The sequence below is a fragment of the Procambarus clarkii genome, chromosome 29 (genome assembly GCF_040958095.1).
Source record: "Procambarus clarkii isolate CNS0578487 chromosome 29, FALCON_Pclarkii_2.0, whole genome shotgun sequence".
In the NCBI taxonomy this organism is placed as follows: domain Eukaryota; kingdom Metazoa; phylum Arthropoda; class Malacostraca; order Decapoda; family Cambaridae; genus Procambarus; species Procambarus clarkii.
Genome location: NC_091178.1, coordinates 31,293,028 through 31,312,357, shown reverse-complemented (window position 1 = coordinate 31,312,357; position 19,330 = coordinate 31,293,028). Strand labels below are relative to the sequence as shown.

Genomic DNA, 19,330 nt, shown 5'->3' with positions numbered 1-19,330 from the left:
CACTCCACTGGCCGGTCACGTGGTACTACATAGAACCAAATTTAACAGGTTCTGGCCGAATGTCAAATTAAATCTCTTGACAATTCAACTTGTTATGTAAAATGACACTGACACAGACAGCAAAGTTAATGTCTGCAAAGGTTCTTCACACCTCACAGTGGCGACTTTCTTCTGGAGCTCTTGATGGCGTCTACCCTGGTGACTGGGGTAATGGCGTCTCCTCTCCCCGCTCCACATCCTGCGTTTTTTACACAAATTATTTATTACGGATATTATCATTTCTCGCAGTTGTGATTGAAATGCTCGGATAAGGACGGGTTTATTATTTAGAGGAGTTAAATATTATTATTTGCCCGTTTTATGATAGTAAACGAACAATGGAGATGAATTAAACCCTCTCCAGGGCATTCACGCGTGACGTTAAATTTATTACTAGATAACAGTTATAACTATAAACGCTCTATTTGGCTTTAGCTGGGGATCAGTTTATCTGTAATTAATTATCACACAGAACACCGTTGTTTATAGAGAATCAAATTCAATTCTCAGACACACTGGATATAAATGTGTTTATTTCAATGGAATCTGACGCAATACTGGCGTCGGATGACGTAAGAAATCTAGCCTTATTGTACAGATGTAATTATTAGTACATGTGAACTCTACGTTGGGTTAATTTTAATCACTACAATGATTAGTAGATTTAGTAATAATTAATGAGAATACAACAGTGTTGTATTTAGTGTTGGAAATTTCCAACACCACCCCTCAGTGCTCAGGACCACCTCCAGTGCTCTAGACCACCTCCAGTGCTCAAGACCACCCCCAGTGCTCAAGACCACCCCCCCCAGTGCTCAAGACCACCTCTAGTGCTCAAGGACACCTCCAGTGCTCGAGACCACCTCCAGTGCTCAAGACCACCCTATTGCTCAAGACCACCCCCAGTGCTCAAGAACACCCCTAGTGCTCAAGACCCCCTCCAGTGCTCAAGACCCCCTCCAGTGACCAAGACCACCCCCCAGTGCTCAAGACCACCCCCATTTGCTCAACATCACCTCCAGTGCTCAAGACCACCTCCAGTGCTCGAGACCACCCCCAGTGCTCAAGACCACCTCTAGGGCTCAACACCACCCCCAGTGCTCAAGACCACTTCCAGTGCTCAAGACCACTTCCAGTGCTCAAGACCATCCCCAGTGCTCAAGCCACCCCCAGTGCTCGAGACCAACTCTGGAGCTGTGGGAACCGACCTGTGAGATTTATATTTATTTAATTTATATGAATATATATAGAATTTATATTTACGTTAATTTATATACTTCGATAGCAATTTGTATAATGATAAGTGGACTGTATTTCTGCAATAATCTCAATCTCACAAATCGATCCTCTACACATTAGGGGGGGTTTATATTTATATATATGCAGCCAATCAAACTACAGTATTAACTACATACATTGAAAAGGTTCCTTATCTTATAGTACAGCAGGTTAGTCCACCAGGTATAACTAGGGTGTAGACACCAAATTATCCTCTTTGAGGTAGCTTCCATCACCCAGTAACTGGTGCACACAATCTTGCTTCCTCATCTTCACCTGTCAAAAGGGCGCTAACTGTGAAGCCAGATTCTATATATGACAAGCTATATCAGAGAAAACTGTACATGGAACATTGAAGACCTGGCTTAATTACCTTTAGTTTGAGGCTTCCACGTGCTCTAACCGGGTCACCCTATATAATGACATTAATGGCCATAAATGAAAGATACATGGGTTTCGGAAAGAACACTTAACTTGAATTTGTTGACAGCGTGTTGAAAATGGTACACCTTTAGTTTCCATAACACTACGTCCAAGTAAAATTAACAGGAGCCGAATTTGCTCCCGTGTGAGCCTCTGGTCTCGTATAAACAATGGCTGCATCTAACATTCCATACTGTTGACGCCTGACCGACATTGTCCAGATATGATAGGAGCCGAATTTGCTCCACGCGTCTCGGATGTGACACAACAATGGCTGCCCTCCTTCCTCCCTCACGCCTGGCTTATATTGTCCAGATTTCAGAAAGTGATAGAAGGGTCACATTTACTCTACTTTAATATTGATAATTAAGTTAATTTATATAAGATGTTTTTATAATGGTAAAGTCCAAAGACTAATGTATTTAAGAATAATTCCCAGCAGAATAGCTGGTGAATTATAATATTATGTGGTGATGATATCCCGTTTTCTTTAGACGGTAATTCCACTACAAGTTACGTTTTCTATGGGTAACTTGTTTATACAACACAGCTCTTATCTGTCTGTATTAAATGGTGTCGGATTTTCCGACATAATTCCCCAGGGGCTGCTCACGGGTCGAAGTCCTAATTAGAACAGACGAACACCGATACTCCTCCTTCGAATTATTTGATTAATTTGATGTTAGTAGTTAGTAATCACACATTTGTGTGTCTGTTCGTACAGGACAGATGTCCCGTACTAGAGTTGCAGGGGTTAGAAGTCTAATGCGATTTCATTTCCCTGTCAACTCTTGAAAGGCTAATATTCAAGCCTAATTACATATTATTGAACCCAGAAGACTGAATGTGATCAAGTACTACAGTCAAGTATGATTCAGGGACTGCAGTGACATCAGATATAACTTGAAGTTTCTTCAGGTAACTGGTCACTGATATATAAACACTGAGGCCCATGGAATACATCTTGATTAAATAATAAATGTATCAAATCAGTCATCAGATTTATTGGGGTTTTAATTTAGTTAATTGATTCAGAAGATTGAATAGCTCATCAATAAAGTAAAGTATGGTTCTCCCAGCAAACAATTTTAGGTTGCCACAACATATCTGGAAAGTATTTGAAAGGATTGGAAACGTTTGTTTTATCGTATCAGATACGATATTGTGTGTGGACTTAAATAGGTTTCCAAAACTTATAACCAACACATATGTATCTAACACTAATTTGAGATGTTGTGGCAACTTTACACTCCTAACATGAGTCATTCATAATCCATTCATACACCAATATGAATCTCTTGTGAAAGGTTTGAGCCTTATCTGAACCCTTTTCACATCTTTGTGTTTAAAGTTAAATTTCTTGAAATTAAATTATATTATTTTATATTTTATTATATTATTTTTATTATATTTTATTTTATAATGTATTATTATTTTTCTTATATTTTTTTATATTATATTATTGTTTTCAATTTAAATATTAAAACCAATTTAAGGGTAAAAAAAATCAAATAATTTATATTTCTTTTATTATTTACTAACAAATCAGCAAAAATACAAAAACATATGACCTATATAATTATATATATAATATATATAAATAATATATATATATAAATAATTTATATAATATTAATATATATATATATATATATATATATATATATATATATATATATATATATATATATATATATATATATATATATATATATATTAGTGTAATATATAAGAATGTAGTGTAATAGTATATATATTATATATTATATATATATATATATATATATAAATAATATATTTATATATAAATAATATATTTATATATAAATAATATATTTACATATAAATAATATATTTATATATAAATAATATATATATATATATATAAATAATATATATATATATAAATAATATATATATAAATAATATATATATATAAATAATATATATATAAATAATATATATATATATATATATAAATAATATATATATATGATAACCATCTTTGTAACCTATATGTAACTCCCTCTTTGTAACAAAGTTCAAATAAAGCAAATATATATGTGTACATACAAAAGAATGGGGGTGGTAGAAGATAATATTAGTGTTTAGTGAGTGACCACAAGGTCTCCTCTGAATACTTTTTATTTTCTTCTCCGAGGCTATGGGTCCCCACATTGGCACCAGAGGTCTTCCTCACAAACTTTTTATATAATATATATATAAAGGTAAAACTAGCTAGTTATACGTAGATATATGATAACTAACCAACCCTACCAAACCTAACCTAATATATATATATATATATATATATATATATATATATATATATATATATATAATATATATATATATATATATATATATATATATATATATATATAAATATATATATATATATATATATATATATATATAAATATATATATATATATATATATATATATATATATATATATATATAATATATATATATATATATATATATATATATATATATATATATATATATATATATATATATATATATATATATATATATATATATATATATAATATATATATATATATATATATATATATATATATATATATATATATATATAATATATATATATATAATATATATATATATATATATATATATATATATATATATATATATATATATATATATATATATATATATATAATCTATATATATATATATATATATATATATATATATATATATATATATAAATATATATATATATATATATATATATATATATAATATATATATATAGATATATATATATATATATATATATATATATATATATTATAATATATATACACACATATATATATATAGGTTATATATAGGAATCTATATGTGTCTATATATAGACACATATAGATTCTTCTATATAGACATTAGCCATTTTCATTCTTCGTCATATCCAAGTCTGCTGTGTGATGCACATGTCTTCTTGCTTCACCACCCTGTAATGAAATATTGTTTGTTACTAATTGTTTTCAATAATACATTATTTTATTATATAATATTTAATTTATTAATTAAAAACCGTTTCCATATTATAGAAAAAAAAACTAAAACAAGAATCTATATAAAACTATAGAATAGAATAGAATAGAATAATAGAATAGAATCTATATAGAATCTATATATCATATATATATTTATAAAAATAAATATATATATATATATAAATATATATATATATATATATATATATATATATATATATATATATATATATATATATATATATATTTATATATATGTGTGTATATCACGAAAATAAACACGTGATTAAGAATGTGACAATGTCAGACCACGGAGGAAGAATGAAACAGGAATTTCCTTAAGTACTTTTGTATATTAAATACATCTTCAGAAGGACCTTCTGAAGATGTATTTAATATACAAAAGTACTTAAGGAAATTCCTGTTTCATTCTTCCTCCGTGGTCTGACATTGTCATATTTATATATATATATATATATATTATTATATCCTGCATTATTCCAGCCCATTATTAGAGATAGTAGCCACCTCTTATTTTGGTTTTCTTTCATTATTAGTGCTCAGAAAATTAAATATATCTACATATTTAGTCAAAATCAGTTACATTATTTTATCTTATTCATAGCATAAATGTTCTCAAAGATTACTAAAAAGAAATTGAATTAGACTACAGCAAATTGGCAAACTTTACCTTGTATCTGTTTCCACCGAGTTTGTTTGCGGCGTTCTTCAACATATCAGCAATACTTGTCTCAACATCTCTTTCAGTTGCATTAGTGTGAGTGTTGATACAGGCTTCTGGAAATTTATAAGAATTAATTAATATATATAATTATAATTCACTTTGCCATTCCCCATTCCACAGTCCTCTCGTCCTTCCCACTTCCCTGTCCCCACATCATCCCCACTATTCCCACTTCCCTGTCCCATCGTCCTCCTTACCATTTTCCCCTTCCCTGTCCTTCTTCCTCCCCCACCATCTCCCATTCACCTGTCCCTTTGTCCTCCCCAGCATTCCCCTGTCCCCACCATCCCCAACTCCCCAGTCCCCTCGTCCTCCCCACCATTACCCTCTCCTCTGTCCCCTCGTCTTCCCCACCATACCCCCCTCTCGTCCTCCCCACCATTCCAAACTACCTCATCCGATGCATTCTATAATGGTCTGATGCTTCCATCAGAAAATTGGGAACATCAAATGATCTGATATTCCCATCACTGAAAAATAAGAACAGCTAAAAAAATGAAATGAAAAAAATAAAAAAATAAACTATACTCATGAAATGAACAGTATGGTAAACAAAACAGCTCAATTTCAATGAGATGTCACACAAAATTATTAAATCGAAATGAAAATAAATTGAAATCTATGAAAATTCAAATTATCAAAGCAATCGGAAATATTGAAATAATATCGCAACATAATATAGTGTGGGTTGCTCTTACGTGCAACAGACGGTGCTGTTTTTCAAAAAAGGCATGGTTTTACCTGTCACAAGTGTGGCATCTATACTTATACTCACGAAATGAACGGTATGGTAAACAACATAGCTCAATTGCAATGCAATGTCACAATAACATTTAATAACAATAATAACAATAACATTTAAATATACTTCAAGATATAATCTAGAAGAAAATAAGAACATTGAAACGGTTCATGAACTCGATTTCAATAAAGGACACTATGGGGAACTTTGAAAAACAGTTAATGAGTATAATTAGACAGACTTGTTGCTAGGCAGAGGAGTAAATAATGAGATATATGGCAAATTTTGCAAAATATACGGCACACAAACATTCATACCCAAACAAAGCAAAATGCTAGGTAAGAACAAAGCAGTTGGCCCGTAGGGGAAAGGAGATACCCACAAGACTGGAATACAAGTCATTAACAAGCACACAAGTACTACACCACACAACAACCGCACTACTACCAGAACTGGACGAATCACTACCAAAACAACACATTGCACATCACTACCAAAACAACACAACACAACACAAGCATTGGCAAAGAATTATAGACCAGTTGCACTAACATCCCACATAATAAAATTATTTGAGAGTGATCAGGAGTCAGGTTACTAGTTTTATAGAGACCAATGACCTCCACAATCCAGGCCAACAAGGATTTAGAGCAGGAAGATATTGAAATACCTCTTACAGCTATCTCTCATGTCCTCTACTTGTACAGTACAGCTACTTGACCATTACGACAAAATCACTGAGATATGAGATAATGATGACACTAACCTCATCTACTCAGACTCCAACCCACTCATATTAAATAATGATGTAAACAATAAATTAAAAAAAAATCCACTTATTAATGTCAACCAACAAACTCCCACTAAACATAGAAAGGACCTACGACATCTTACTTGGGAGCAAATCAACAAATGCAATTCATCTACAGTTACACAATGTTAACATCAGAAATAAAAAAGATGGTAAGTTCCTTGGTCTATACTTAGATCTGCCCGAAACGCTATGAGTGCTAGTTGCTTTACAAGAATGTATAACTTCAAGTCATTGTACTCTCCCCCAATGTACCTTCTTGTATATAAAGAAAAAATAAATAAATAAACAAACACATAATAAATCAATACTTAATAAAATTTTGTCTATTATGTAGCAAAGAAGCAGGTCTACGGAAGGCTTTTCTGTTGAGTTCGAAGCCCAGATTACTCGTGGTCTCTGAAATAAGTTAAGATTATAAGTATAAAATTTATAAAACCAAATAATAAATCCGGTATTGCTCAATTTCAGATGCAGACGTACTGAATGATATATCAGACTGTCAGCATGGTATTCGATCTGGAAGGTCCAGTGTAACGAATTTACTCAGTTTCTATGATCGAGCCACAGAGATCTATAAAGAATTCTGATCAAGAAAGAGATCTAGGGGTGGTTTTAGATAGAAAACTATAACCTGAGGATCATATTAAGAACATTCTGCGAGGGGCCTATGCTACACTTTTTAACTTTAGAATTGCTTTTAAATACATAGGTCAAAAAGTTTTAAAAGTTTTAAAAGTTTTTTAAACCTCTCGTGTATCATGAGTGTGTTAAAGCTTCAGATGGTGCATTCAGATGATGAATATTACCTAGTTCCTTCATCTGGGAAGAATGAACACATATTGGTGCATTCGGATGATAAAAACTAACTACTGTAGTTTAATTGATCAACAGACTGTATATCATATGCAGACTGTATGTGGATCTGCGGGCCACTCCAAACAACAGCCTGGTGGACCAAGCTCCACCAGGCCTAAAGCACAAAGTGATATAGATGTGATAGAGAAACTAGGTCAAATGGAGGAGTAGGTCTGTATATTAAACAGTACCTGACGTGCACAGAGCTACTAAACTCAATGTGGTGGTAGAGTGGTGGGGGGGGGGGGGGAACATTGCAGAAAAAAACAAAAATACAATTTGGTCAACAAAACAGCATTGTTTAAAATAGAAGACATGGGTTGACATTTTGGGGGTAAGGTAGGTTACATTGAGTTAATTAGTTAGTACTTAGTTTTTATCTTAAACTGGTTGGGAGAGGTACAGTGTTGCTGTGCTGGTGAAAGAACACCTAAAGGTAAATTAAATAATGATTGCGAATCCACAAGAAGTTGACATAATAGCGCTAGAGATCTGCAATCAGGATGATAAACTTTCCTTAAAGAATTTGACAAACACTTGCTGATAGGACATGAAGTAAATGAAATGTATGTCAAGTTTTGTGAAATATATGATAAAAGCACAACAAAATTTGTACCAAAGGAGAGATGCAGAACTAGGAAAAGGGGTTTGTTCAACAGAAATTGCGAGAGGGCCTGAGACCCAAACACACACAAATGGAATCAATATATAGCAAGAGGCCAAACCCCCAAACATACAAGCGATGCAAAGATGCGAGAAACAGCAGCAGCATTAAGGAGAGGGACTTAAGGACCATAAATAAAGTGTGAAAATAAACTCGAGTAAATTTTTTTAACTACTCTCGACAGTGAAGAAAAACAAATATTCAGACGATTTGTGTTAGAATCATTAATCTTACACTTTCGGTCATATTCAACAACACAAATACATACACACACATTCCTGTTGCTGTAGCAAGTGAAGAATTACACACACAGATCACAATAACGTGATGCATCAAATGAACAAATCCACAAGGCCGTGACGAGGATTCGAACCTGCGTCCGGGAGCATCCCAGACACTGCCTTAATCGACTGAGCTACAACAGGGTAAAAGGGTTGAAACCGAAGTTCTACTGAACTTACTGGATCCCATAGCCTCTCCGAGGCACAAACCAGGCTTTTACACAACCCCCCCCTGCACCCGAGCTATGTCAACAGGCCGTTCTCCCTCTTCGCCCTTACATCATCACACACAGATCACAATAACGTGATGCATCAAATGAACAAATCCACAAGGGCCGTGATGAGGATTCAAACCTGTGTCCGGGAGCATCCCAGACACTGCCTTAATCGACTGAGCTACGACAGGGTAAAAGGGTTGAAACCAAACTTCTACTGAACTTCCTGGATCCTTTTACCCTGTTGTAGCTCAGTCGATTTAGGCAGTGTCTGGGATGCTCCCGGACGCAGGTTCAAATCCTCAAATTTCACTTTTGACAATTGAGCACCTGCTACATCCAGATTCTAGGGAGGAAAGGAAGGACGATCTTACTGGATCAAATAGCCTCTCCAAGGCACAAACCAGGCTTTTACACAACCCCCCCCCCCCCCTGCACCCGAGCTCAATTGTCAAAAGTGAAAAATTGGGTTTGTCTTCCGAATGCACCATATCAGTAAATTTTTTAATAATCTTTTAAAAATAGTAAATGCCACTACTTTTGCAAAATTATTACGAGATCTATTATTCTATAGAATAATGCATATAAATGCATATATGCATATAAATACAAAACAAGTAAATGTAAATAATTTTTACCTTGCACCTAGATCCACCAAGCCTGTATGGCGCGCGTTTCAGTACTTCGGAAATCTAGAACTATCTTGAATCTCTAATCTTGCAATGAAACAATACATATTATTGCACTTACCAAAACATGGATGAATGTAGAAAATACAGAACTATTAGCTGAATATCAAATAAATGGATTTAATCTATTTCACACAGATAGATATATTAGATATTATATTATATTCCTTTCCTCCCTAGAATCTGGATGTAGCAGGTGCTCAATTGTCAAAAGTGAAAAATTTGGTTTATTTAACATACACGCCATAGACCGGCTTGGAAAAAAAGTTCGTAAAACCCAGGGGCCATAGACCGGCTTGGGAAAAAAAGTTCGTAAAAACCAGGGGCCATAGACCGGCTATGAAAGAAAATTTGAGAAAACCCTGGGGCCATAGAACGGCTATTTAATCCCCTGGAACGGATAATCATCTGTATCAAACCTTATTACAGGTAAAACCAGTAGGCAGTCTACTGTATTTTATCAAACTCTTATTAGAATAATAGATCTCGTAATAATTTTGCAAAATAGTGGCATTTACTATTTTTAAAAGATTATTAAAAAATTTACAGATATGGTGCATTCGGAAGACAAACCCAATTTTTCACTTTTGACAATTGAGCACCTGCTACATCCAGATTCTAGGGAGGAAAGGAAGGACGATCTTACTGGATCCCATAGCCTCTCCGAGGCACAAACCAGGCTTTTACACAACCCCCCCCCCCTGCACCCGAGCTTAATTGTCAAAAGTGAAAAATTGGGTTTGTCTTCCGAATGCACCATATCAGTAAATTTTTTAATAATCTTTTAAAAATAGTAAATGCCACTATTTTTGCAAAATTATTACGAGATCTATTATTCTATAGAATAATGCATATAAATGCATATATGCATATAAATACAAAACAAGTAAATGTAAATAATTTTACCTTGCACCTAGATCCACCAAGCCTGTATGGCGCGCGTTTCAGTACTTCGGAAATCTAGAACTATCTTGAATCTCTAATCTGCAATGAAACAATACATATTATTGCACTTACCAAAACATGGATGAATGTAGAAAATACAGAACTATTAGCTGAATATCAAATAAATGGATTTAATCTATTTCACACAGATAGATATATTAGATATTATATTATATTCCTTTCCTCCCTAGAATCTGGATGTAGCAGGTACTCAATTGTCAAAAGTGAAAAATTTGGTTTATTTAACATACACGCCATAGACCGGCTTGGGAAAAAAAGTTCGTAAAACCCAGGGGCCATTAGACCGGCTTGGGGAAAAAAAGTTCGTAAAACCCAGGGGCCATAGACCGGCTATGAAAGAAAATTTGAGAAAACCCTGGGGCCATAGAACGGCTATTTAATCCCCTGGAACGGATAATCATCTGTATCAAACCTTATTACAGGTAAAACCAGTAGGCAGTCTACTGTATTTTATCAAACTCTTATTAGAATAATAGATCTCGTAATAATTTTGCAAAAATAGTGGCATTTACTATTTTTAAAAGATTATTAAAAAATTTACTGATATGGTTGCATTCGGAAGACAAACCCAATTTTTCACTTTTGACAATTGAGCACCCTGCTACATCCAGATTCTAGGGAGGAAAGGAAGGACGATCTTACTGGATCCCATAGCCTCTCCGAGGCACCAAACCAGGCTTTTACACAACCACCCCCCCCCCTGCACCCGAGCTTTTTAAAATAGTAAATGCCACTATTTTTGCCAAATTATTACGAGATCTATTATTCTAATAAGAGTTTGATAAAATACAAACCCTGGGGCCATAGAACGGCTATTTAATCCCCTTGAACGGACCTGTGCATGGGCCACTGAGGCATCGAAAAAAAACATAGACCGGCTTGGGAAAAAAGCAAAATAGCCGGTCTATGGCCCGGCTGATGGCTGTGCATGGATGGCTAATGGCTAATGGCTGTTAGTTATGGAGCTAGGTTAGACTATGTATGTTTAAATCTCTGATTTAAACAGAGCCAGTGTTCAGTCAAATAACTGAATTTATCAAATCTTATCCTTGTATAATATACAAGCTGATGTGAGATCCCTGTCTACAGGTGGACTGGAACTATTATCCAGTAGGCAGTCTACTGTATTTTATCAAACCTTATTAGTATAATAGATCTCGTAATAATTTTGCAAAAATAATGGCATTTACTATTTTTAAAAGATTATTAGAAAATTTACAGATATGGTGCATTCGGAAGACAAAACCAATTTTTCACTTTTGACAATTGAGCACCTGCTACATCCAGATTCTAGGGAGGAAAGGAAGGACGATCTTACTGGATCCCATAGCCTCTCCGAGGCACAAACCAGGCTTTTACACAACCCCCCCCCCCCTGCACCCGAGCTTTTTAAAATAGTAAATGCCACTATTTTTGCAAAATTATTACGAGATCTATTATTCTAATAAGAGTTTGATAAAATACAAACCCTGGGGCCATAGAACGGCTATTTAATCCCCTTGAACGGACCTGTGCATGGGCCACTGAGGCATCGAAAAAAAACATAGACCGGCTTGGGAAAAAAGCAAAATAGCCGGTCTATGGCCCGGCTGATGGCTGTGCATGGATGGCTAATGGCTGTTAGTTATGGAGCTAGGTTAGACTATGTATGTTTAAATCTCTGATTTAAACAGAGCCAGTGTTCAGTCAAATAACTGAATTTATCAAATCTTATCCTTGTATAATATACAAGCTGATGTGAGATCCCTGTCTACAGGTGGACTGGAACTATTATCCAGTAGGCAGTCTACTGTATTTTATCAAACCCTTATTAGTATAATAGATCTCGTAATAATTTTGCAAAAATAATGGCATTTACTATTTTTAAAAGATTATTAGAAAATTTACAGATATGGTGCATTCGGAAGACAAACCAATTTTTCACTTTTGACAATTGAGCACCTGCTACATCCAGATTCTAGGGAGGAAAGGAAGGACGATCTTACTGGATCCCATAGCCTCTCCGAGGCACAAACCAGGCTTTTACACAACCCCCCCCCCCCTGCACCCGAGCTTTTTAAAATAGTAAATGCCACTATTTTTGCAAAATTATTACGAGATCTATTATTCTAATAAGAGTTTGATAAAATACAAACCCTGGGGCCATAGAACGGCTATTTAATCCCTTGAACGGACCTGTGCATGGGCCACTGAGGCATCGAAAAAAAACATAGACCGGCTTGGGAAAAAAGCAAAATAGCCGGTCTATGGCCCGGCTGATGGCTGTGCATGGATGGCTAATGGCTAATGGCTGTTAGTTATGGAGCTAGGTTAGACTATGTATGTTTAAATCTCTGATTTAAACAGAGCCGGCTAATGGCTGTTAGTTATGGAGCTAGGTTAGACTATAGGCTAGGCTAGGTTAGAGCCAGTGTTCAGTCAAATAACTGAATTTATCAAATCTTATCCTTGTATAATATACAAGCTGATGTGAGATCCCTGTCTACAGGTGGACTGGAACTTCTATCAACTAATCCATACATCAAACCTGTCCCTTACAGCCCACAATCTATCATTAGGAAAACCATGTGAGAAATCTTTAAGGAATTCTGATAAAGAAAGAGATCTAGGGGTGGTTCTAAATAGAAAACTATCACCTGAGGACCACATAAAGAACATTGTGTGAGGAGCCTATGCCATGCATTCCAACTTCAACAGCATGTTGTGGGGTGCCGATATTGTGTGCCATCACATGTAAACCAACCAAGCCCACAAATACGTCAACATGGACCAGCATTACACCGTCTAACATACTCTGTCAGATGTAACAACTAAATTTGTGAATTCAAGACCTAATCTATTGCATAACACAGTGTTAGTACGAGAAAAACATTACTTACATTCGAAGCCGTGTTTTAAAATGGCGCGGACCTTGGTCTACTGACGCTCCACACTGTGTGTTCGTTTGCGTATGATGAACGTGTGACAATTTACTACAACAATTATTTAATTATTCTTATTCTTTATTTTACTATTTTTAGGGTACATGAAATTTCCAACTTATTTGCACACAATAATATAATTGCATTGTCATAACCTTTATATATTACGGAAAATACGATGACATGAACGAAGTCAAAGTGAAGTTGAAGTCAAAGTCATTCGCCGAACGTATTAGTCATTTTTTTTCTCCCAAACGATAGGGGATAACAAATCCACAGAGCATATAAGTGTAGAGTAAAGTCAATTTTATTCAGGAAAGTACATACATAGTTGATTTACAAACATAATGTTGGATTTATAGATAGAGCTAGTGCATACAATACCTAAAGCCAATATAGTAGGCATATAGCATTTCAGGCAACCGGGCAGTATATATGGACCCCTTACTCAAATCTCTGAATATGTTAGATATTAAGTCCCTGCACATACTCTCATGTGTATTTTATATATATAAAACGCTGCACTGTAATGTCAATCCTGACCCTAAAAGCTTCCTAGAAGGTTGTAACAGATCCCATGAGCACCACACCAGAAACAAATACCTGTAGGTGTGTACTGGTGCCTTATAGTGTGTACTCGTACCTTATGGTGTGTACTGGGGCCTTATGGTGTATACTGGTGCTTTATGGTGTGTACTGGTGCCTTATGGTGTGTTCTAGTGCCTTATGGTGCGTACTGGTGCCGTATGGAGTGTACTGGTGCCTTATGGTGTGTACTGGTGCATTATTGTGTGTACTGGTGCCTTATTGTGTACTGGTGCCTTATGGTGTGTACTGGTGCATTATGGTGTGTACTGGTGCATTATGGTGTGTACTGGTGCATTATGGTGTGTACTGGTGCCTTATGGTGTGTGTTCTGGTGCCTTATGGTGTGTACTGGTGCCATATGATGTGTACTGGTGCATTATGGTGTGTACTGGTGCCTTATGGTGTGTACTGGTGCATTATGGCGTGTACTGGTGCCTTATAGTGTGTACTGGTGCATTATGGTGTGTACTGGTGCCTTATGGTGTGTACTTGTACCTTATTGTGTATACTGGTGCCTTATGGTGTGTACTGGTTCCTTATGGTGTGTACTGGGGCTTTATTGTGTGTACTGGTGCTTTATGGTGTGTACTGGTGCCTTATGGTGTGTTCTGGTGCCGTATGGTGCGTACTGGTGCCTTATGGTGTGTACTGGTGTCTTATGGTGTGTACTGGTGCCTTATGGTGTGTACTGGTGCCTTATTATGTGTGTACTGGTGTTATGGTGTGTACTGGTGCCTTATGGTGTGTACTGGTGCCTTATGGTGTGTAATGGTGCCTTATGGTGTGTACTGGTGCCTTATGGTATATACTGGTGCCTTATAGTGTGTACTGGTTCCTTATGGTGTGTACTGGTGCCTTATGGTGTGTACTGGTGCCGTATGGTGTGTACTGGTGCCTTATGGTGTGTACTGGTGCCTTATGGTGTGTACTGGTGCCTTATGGTGTGTACTGGTGCCTTATGGTGTGTACTGGTGCCTTATGGTGTGTTGGTGCCTTATGGTGTGTGTTCTGGTGCCTTATGGCGTGTACTGGTGCCTTATAGTGTGTACTGGTACCTTATTGTGTGTACTGGTGCATTATGGTGTGTATAATGCACACTTTAGTGCGCGCGGCACTAGCTGGAAAAACAAGCGGGTTGTGCTCAAGCGTAAACACAAAAAAGTTTATAATCTTTTCACGCTGCTAACCTCAATTCTCGAGCTACGTTTTTCATTTTGGTATCAATGCGTTGGCAATAAAATTCTCTACAAGATCATATGCATAAAATGTCACCGAAGCATTTGGTATCCCACCACGAAGTAAATAAACACGAAGATGACTCGCCGTGACACCCAAACAGGAAGTAAATGTTCATACTCTTTCGTTTGTTGCCAGCCTCACAGTCATCCTACAGCGCTCATTTTGATATCACTGAACTCACAATAAAATTCCCCACCCAGACATATGCCTATCAATGTCTAATTATGGTATCGGGTGACCCGCACGAGTGTGGGAACTGGGCGAAGCATTAGCCGTGATTTCAGCAGGGACGACACTGGTGTGATGCAGGGCTTTGAATGTTTATACTTATTTCACTGTCCTGACATTATTTCTGGAGCTACGTATTTCATTTTTATAGCAATGTGTTCGCAATAGAAAGTTCTATAAGAACATGGGTAGAGTTGGCCAACACAGCGTCAAATAAATTTGCGGCGAATAAAATCTTACGCGTGTTTGTACCCGTGAGCGTCAAAAGTTTTTACTTTGCTCATGTTTTTCAAGTTTATACTTGTTTCACACCGTTTTTTTTTGTATAGTGTTCGGAATAAAATTCCCTACACAGACATATGCATATCAAATACAATTCCTTGGAATTCACAGCTGTAGAGATGACGGAAAACACACAACCGGAACCCGCTCTTGACACTCCAACTCACACCCGCAACACCCACAAAAAAAGTTTCTCTTGTTTCATGTATACTTACTTTAGTTTTCGTGCTACAGTTCTCATTTAGGTATCAAAATATTCCTAAGAAAATAGACTACAATACTGAAACAATCTAAGACAATTATGTGTACTTACCAAAGCAAAGACGATTGTAGTAAAATAAGTTGAGCATTTTATCTCCACTCCACCTCCTTCAGGTACTGATTCCTGAAGTTGCTCAACAGATGTTCCTAGGTGGAGTGAAGCTGATGTAGGTGGTTATTTCTTGTCCACCCAATACACCCTTTTCCTGTGATAAGTGGTGTAACAAGGTATGACGCAAAGTGGAACATCGCATGTCTTGCACGCTATACCAGTTTCCTTCCTGATACCCGACTTTGAACACACTTCACACCTGCGACGTTTGGGGATTTTTACCAGCTCATGTTTCAATTTATAGTTCAGGCGAGTCTCTGCTATAACAACACGTCGCTGTTGTCTCTGGGTTGGCAATAAACTACTGTCTGAATCGTCGCTCTCACTATTGTTTTCAAACACTAATGTGGAATATGAATTATCTTCATCAGATTCAGCTTCAGCACTAGGTGTAGACGTGAAGAGAGGGCGCCTCACACCCGACGGGCCAGGTGTTGACGGGTCAGCAGCAGGATACACAGGACCAGTGTCATGATTTATGTCTGGAGCATGAACTAGATGTGGAGATGGTGTAGTTGTTGCAGGCCACTCTGCCTTGTCAAATTTCAATAAAGACCAAATAGCAACTTCATGGAACTAGAGCAGAGTTAGTTTCCTTCGATCATCTGTGTTGGCCTTGTACAATGCATGTACAATGCATTGAGTAAAGACCAAATAGCAACTTCATGGAACTAGAGCAGAGTTAGTTTCCTTCGATCATCTGTGTTGGCCTTGTACAATGCAACCACAAGTTGACATTGAATGTGAATTAACAATGAGACAAGTAAGATTTATACTAATACATTTATACTAACTCTGTTGAGCGTTGACCATTTATACATCAAATCTGTTGATGTGAGCACTTTAGTTTAGTCTGCCGTTTAAAGAAAAAAAGAGCATATCAATGGTATATCACAGAAAACGAATTTATCATAAACTCATGTATTTGTCTTATCATATTGAACTGCATTCATATTTTTAATATATAACAATATGAATATACAAATTTCTGTAAATCCCCTACCTTGTTGGAATCTGTGGAAATGAATGAGCAAATGTGCTGGCTGAAGGCGCTGAAGGAAACCACATTGGTTTCATTTTGGATACAAATGTCCATGGAGATTCAAAATGGAAACTAATTATATAGTTGAACCTGCAGAGACGAGTTTAAGAATCTGTGTTGAGAGTGATGGACACAGCCTTCACAATTATACTTCAGAGAATGTAAACATCTAAGAGTCATTAGAAATATGTGTAGAATAATAAACCCTACATTGTTTGAGTTAGGGAAAACACCATTTGTGATATATAGATACTATAGCTGTTCCTAAAGATTCACCCTTTTTTGCACCAGCAAGATAACATATAAGATTTTAAGAGTTGACGAATGTTAATATTCTTGTTTGATAAACTGTGAACTTGAGACATAGTTAATAAGAACATATTAACACAACAAAAAGTTTTCAGAATCTTTAACACCACTTTCCAGCAACTTATATAATTTATATAAATTATTTTAGAGAATAATACATAAATTATATATTTAAACATGATATAGTGTTTAGTGGAATGTATAAGGAGTCAAATTGTGTTAAAAAGAGCTTTTTAGAAAATTTGGAAAAATACTTTTTTCTGTTCAAATTATAACTAAATGGATTTTAAAGGTTTCACTCAGCCAATATATATCATTCACAATTTATTAATGAATTTTACAAAAAAACACCATAAATTTTATATTTAAACATGTAAAAACTATTTGTTTTACATTTGGAAGAAAATAATTGTAGAAAAACAATTTATAATTAAACCTTTGTGTTTGGATTTTTTGAGTAAAAGTTTCTCAAAGGCTCTCCTGCACCATTCTCAATGCAAATCATTCCCACACCTATGGGAAGAGATAGGCGAACGTTGTGTAGATGATTTGTGTTTGCTGGGTTATCCATTCCTCAGTCCTTACCCGTTGGCAGGCTTCTTGGTTGTCTGTTACTGGTAACAAGCTATGTACTCTTAAATGTTGTGTTTCCTCGTGGCCGTTTTCCTTCCACCGTAACCGGAGGTGGGAAACAGCTCTGGCGAGGTTGCGTATTGGCCATACTCGCTTAACCCATGGTCGCTTGATGAGCGCCGCCCTGCCCCTTATTGTCCTAGTTGCATTGTCCCTCTTACAGTCGTGCATGTCCTTCTTGAATGTCCTGACTTCCAGGACGAGCGTGTGTCTTGCTTTCCGACCGCCCCTCGCGGTCACCTGTCCCTCGATAGAATTCTTGGTGACTCGGATACTTTTGATATCGTTCGCCTAATGCGTTTTTGTTCTCGTATTGGCATCCTTGGTGATATTTAGCGCCCTCTGATTATTTTGCGTATTTGATGGTGCTACATAGCCTTCCCGGTTTGGTGCCTTCTTTTGATAATTACTTACTTACCTCCAGCCACCTGCCATAGATATTGATATCCCAGTACCTCATTTCTAGTGCAGTTCAATCTAGTGCAACCCAATCCCCAAATATATGAACCTAAGCCATACTATCTGTACTGTAGATTTATTAAGTTGGATTAGGGCATAGCTATGCCAAAGGAAACAGAGTTTTTTATTATTGATATATAAAAAAAATAAAAAACAGGGAACAAGTGCAAAACAACATATAAATACAAACAATCGTGCTTATAGCAAAACACCATGAAACAGACATAAAATACATACAAAGGTTCACAGGAAAGCACACAGTACACAAGCAAAGAAACCCACAAACAGCACTGGACAGAAATTGCATATAACACACAACAAATCAATGACATAAGGACAATAACAAAAATGTACAAGAAAAAATACACAAAAATTACAACAAACGTACAGAAAGCCAACCCCCCCCCCCACCCTAGAACAGAAAAGGGGAGCAAGTGAAAACACAAGCACGGGCAGCCCGACCCCGCACACAAAGGAGCAGAACCGGACACAAATGAGGGCACCTGTAACAA

At 36.1% G+C, this 19,330-nt stretch overlaps 1 protein-coding gene across 3 annotated transcripts in view; it reads right to left on the bottom strand.

The window, feature by feature from the left end:
* Positions 1-10,853, bottom strand: part of LOC138369746 (uncharacterized) — a 45,950-nt gene extending 35,097 nt beyond the window's left edge. Inside the window, exons 1-4 of one of the 3 annotated variants that reach the window (XR_011229915.1) lie at positions 10,685-10,853; positions 9,728-9,805; positions 5,465-5,571; positions 4,648-4,728 (exon numbers count right to left, since the gene is read on the bottom strand). The gene's annotated coding sequence lies outside the window, so the exon portion shown is untranslated. Of the gene's footprint in view, positions 1-4,647; positions 4,729-5,464; positions 5,572-7,388; positions 7,471-9,727; positions 9,806-10,684 lie in introns of those variants that run through there. The other 2 variants (XR_011229916.1, XM_069333189.1) reach the window with 2 other exon arrangements.
* Between the last annotated feature and the right edge of the window lie 8,477 nt (positions 10,854-19,330).